The sequence below is a fragment of the Adiantum capillus-veneris genome, chromosome 27 (assembly GCF_014529385.1).
Source record: "Adiantum capillus-veneris isolate H3 chromosome 27, ASM1452938v2, whole genome shotgun sequence".
In the NCBI taxonomy this organism is placed as follows: Eukaryota; Viridiplantae; Streptophyta; class Polypodiopsida; order Polypodiales; family Pteridaceae; genus Adiantum; species Adiantum capillus-veneris.
Window position 1 is genome coordinate 17,100,252 of NC_140957.1, and position 4,716 is coordinate 17,104,967.

The window sequence follows — 4,716 nt, forward strand, 5'->3', positions numbered from 1 at the left end:
GAGGTCTTGGGCATGGAAAGGGTTGTGGAGTACATGCGTAAGACACAACGTAGCCCTTTGCATCGACTTCCTAGAATCGCATATGAAGCAAGTCAAAAGGTTCAAAAGACATGCAAGAGCAAAATACTAAGTTCGGGGTGGATGCTTGATATCAAGAAATGGTTTGGAAGATGGGATGCATGTCACTTGGTCAAGGATGCGTCGATCGACTCCCAAGTTAATGAGGCCTTCTTACAACGCCAATGTATCATGGCTTGGGAGAAATCCGGAGGTTCTCGCTTCAGCCATTACACCACACACGTTGCCCCAAACTACAAATCTCTCTTCTTCTCGGAACGAGGTAACCAAACCCATTCCTATATCCTTGAGCCCATCCCGTTGAGTGCGATCCGCACCATTGCCTCCATTTGTCTTAGCTCCCATTCTCTACGCTGCGAGACAGGACGTTGGGGCACTGGCGAGGAGTGTCATCGACTTTGCACCTTATGCCCTCGTCAAGTGCGAGAGAGTGAGTACCACACACTACTTGAGTGCTCAGCTTTTGACCACATTAGGTCCTCTTTTCCCCATATATTCAGCCATGAGCTCTCCCTACATACCTTCCTCTCCCAACCACGATGTGGACTCTCTATTGCGACGCTCATTTCAGCCATTTTTGAGCATCGAGAGTCACTTATGAACTCCACCCACACCACGTGACATGTTCATTTGGTCCCATAGGTCATATTTGACCTCCCAGGACGATAATAGAACTATCTATCTATCTATCTATCTCTCTCTCTCTCTCTCTCTCTCTCTCTCTCTCTCACACACACACACACACACACACACACACACTTGCAGAGCATGCATGGCAACAAAAATAGGTGAGGCAATGTTTCTGGAGCAACGACAGACGGCAGTTAGCATCATGACCGGCAACCACGGACAACAGTCAAAGCTAGAGGGATCAATATTTTGATTGGGCTACACAGCAGACAAGCGATCAACAATGGAGGCTGACCCCAACATCAATATTGAGTGCAATTGTCGCGGCCAAGCTTCATGTGCATGCCATTAATCCATGCCGCGTGTTAGCTCGACTTTGCTCGCCGACTTGTAGCCACCTTGCTAGAGAGAGAGAGAGAGAGAGAGAGAGAGAGAGAGAGAGAGAGAGAGAGAGAGAGAGAGAGTCTTTGAAAGCACTACATACAGGCAAGGGTAATTTTGAACACGCCAATGGCAAGAGCGCCGTAGTGCAAGACCTGCGGGGCTGGAGAGAGAGAGAGAGAGAGAGAGAGAGAGAGAGAGAGAGAGAGAGAGAGAGAGAGAGAGAGAGAGAGAGAGAGAGAGAGAGAGAGAGAGAGAGAGAGAGAGTCTCTTTGAAAGCCCTCTGCCACTGTAGATAGGCAGGGGTTTTGAAAACGCGAGTGGCAAGAGAGTCGTTGCGTTGAAAAGACGTGGAAGGCTCGTGAAGCTGAGAAGAGTGCAGAGTACATTGGGTCCATTGGGATTAAAAAAAGGGAAAATTATCAAAATACCCCTCTAATTTGATGAAATTCCTAAAATGCCCCTCGTATTTTCAAAATTCCCAATCTACCCACAAAATACACGTAAGATTTCCCAAAATACCCTTAAATATTTTGAAAATTCCCAAAATACCCCAAGTCCTAAATTAAGCAAATTGGTGAAAAAATTGTTTATATGCATTCAAGCTTTCGACACCCAATGAAGGCAAGTCAAATCTTCGCTACATATAGAGCAAAATGGCAAGGAAAATGTGGTATGGCGTCCTGATACAAAATGAAGCTAAATCCTTGCTATAATCGGAAAGAAAATTCCTCACATGCTGAGAGTAATGCATTGAAGCTTTTGACACAAAATGAAGGCAAGTCAAATCTTCCAACACAAAATGAAGGCAAATCCCAGCTACATATCGAGAAAATAGAAAAGAAAGGTCCTCACACGCACTGTGACTTTCCCGTACAAAACGAAGCCACATCCCAGCTACATATTCAATCTGCAATTGGAGCTTTGCAAGAACGCTCATTGTGGCCAAGACCACCACAACATGAACATGTGAAAATACGCTTTTCCTTGAAGCGATCCTCAGTTCTAATACGAAGTTTTTTAGGATGCCCAGGTGGCCTATGTGTGGCAGGTGGATTCAACTGATCACTAGCATCTGCTTATGACACCACTATAAGTGTTACAATAGGCCTGCAAAGCATATGCCTTATGTACATACGATTGAACACACTCTCTCTTGAAGAGAATAGTTGCAATAGCATGAGCACATGGAATTCCAAATGTTTGCCACTTATTACATGAGCATGACCTTGTACATACATCAACCACACATCTTTTTGTACTTGTCAAGATCTCAAAAACCATATCACTAGATGGCAAGATTCGGTATTACCGAGCACTATTTCCAACCTCACGCAAATTATTCTCTACATTTGCAACCAATGAAAATTGTGCTCTATCTCCCAAAGACTCACATGCCTTCTTTCCCTCCATTCCACGTGCATGGAACCAAGCTGTTAGTTGGTGACGAATGATATCAAGCATAGATATGATAGGCTTATCTCTAGCCTCAAGCAACCATGCATTCAATGACTCAGCAATGTTGGATGTAAGATGCCCATAACGCTTTCCTTTAAAGTGTGTCATCGCCCAATGAGATGGGGGTGAAGTCGTCAATAAGTAGTGCGTCGTCGTAGGACTTATAAATCTCATCACCTGGATAGCCGTGTCGTAGTTGCTCATAGTGTTAGCATAAGCTGCGACCCAAAACAAATGAATAAATTCTCCATTGTTGCATTTCTTCTTGAGATTAGCATCCAAATGGCGCATACAATATTCATGCTCACATCCTGGAAAGACAAGCTCCACAGATGGGAGAAGACCTTTTTGCTTGTTTGATACAAAAGTAACTGCATTGACAGTCGCCATACAATCATGTACATTTTGCAAAAACCACACCCAATTGTCTTCATTTTCTGCATCTACTACACCAAATGCTATCGGAAACAAGGCCCCCATAGCATCAATCCCTATGGCTTTCAACAAAGCACCAAGATATTTTCTTGTCAAGAATGTGCCATCCAACCCAATAAAGTCACGACAATGCGTGAAACCAGTGATGCATGCTCCAAACGCAAGAAACATTCAAAAAAATGACCTTTAGTGGTTTTTTGCAGATGGGCCACAGTGCTCCAATTGCTAGCCACAAGCTTGTAGCAATAAGACTGAAGATTTCCATAAGATTTTGCATGATCACCATGAATATTACCCAAAGCAAGTTGCTTCGCCTTCCAAGCAACCTTGTACAAAATTGACACTCCAACTTCTTCATGCAAATTGGCCATGAGCTCCTTCAGCCTATACAGTGGATGTTCTCGAAGTTTCTCTACATACCTTCTTGCAACCCATTCAACAGTGGCTTCCTTGTTTCCAAGTTGTGAAGCAACACCACAAGTGTGCTCATCATGAAATGCCTTGACCATACACCCAGGTCCACCAGAGACCAAATACGCATGCAAGCACCACATGCATCCCTCTGCCTAAGCTCCACATGAGACTTGATTGCTTGTTCTCGAACCTTTGAACGAAGCACATTGAGAGATTCAAATTGAGCACCAAGAGAAAGAGTTTCAGAGATGATAGCATTATTCTCTGATGTATTTTCATTACTCTCAGCCATGGTTTCCCTCTTGTGTGTACCCCAATACCACACTTGTTTACATACAAAAAACAAAGAGCTCTTGCATCAATATGTATCCTGCACTATGCGGATGCACATTTGCCTTGCACATAACCATGCCCATATATCTCACAAAAGGATCCCATGCATGCCTTTGAGAGAACACTGATTTGTGGAGAGAGACGCACTCAAGTCTCCCCTCGTTTTTGTGACCTATTGACCTCAAGGGCCGTGTAAGTAGACACCTTCACCATAGTTGGAAAATGGCCTGTGTTGCTGTAGCCAATTGGGACTCAGAGCTGGCGAGTCTATTTGCATGACAGTATTCCCTAATGCTCCTTGGCGAGTACCTTTGCACAACAGTTTTCCTGGTGCTCGCTGTTTTTCACACAGTTTCGGGTGAAACCATATACAGAGATAATACGAGGGCCTTTTTGGGAATAATGAAAATACGAGGGGCGTTTGGGGAACTTCCGCAAATTGGAAGGGTATTTTGGTAATTTTCCTTTAAAAAGAAGGAGCGTCACTCTTGCCCGCCTAAGGCTCAGATAATAGTGGCCGGATTCCTCAAAGGATGACATGTGGCAAGGTGAAGGATCCGAATTCCTTCCCCTATTATACATAGTAGATAAGAACAAGCCATTACATATGCACCATGCTCAATTCAAGCCATGGCCACATACATTCCAATGGAGACTAATAAACAAAAGCAACCCCAACCCCGCATTTGTCAAATTTTCATAGACCTGATGATAAGAGCTACCCTTTTCCACTAGTCAGAGGTCTTGATTTTTTCAATCCCAAAAATAGTTTCCCTACTATCTTGGATAATCTTTGCATAACTCGCTCCCAAGAGATCTTGGGCGAACACCTGACTATTCCTAGCCTTCCATTATGGAAGAAAAAGCAGAATCCCAGAACCTGAGTACTACATATCAAGATTGGTTGGCTTTTCAACCCTTTCCCTCCAAGGAGCAGATCATTCTTGTAATGGAATTGGCCTATAAACTTGAGAGTAGCGGAAATTA

General features: G+C 43.9%; 1 pseudogene; it reads right to left on the reverse strand.

The window, feature by feature from the left end:
• Window positions 1-2,157: 2,157 nt before the first annotated feature.
• Window positions 2,158-3,688, reverse strand: LOC147421566 (uncharacterized; annotated as a pseudogene).
• Between the last annotated feature and the right edge of the window lie 1,028 nt (window positions 3,689-4,716).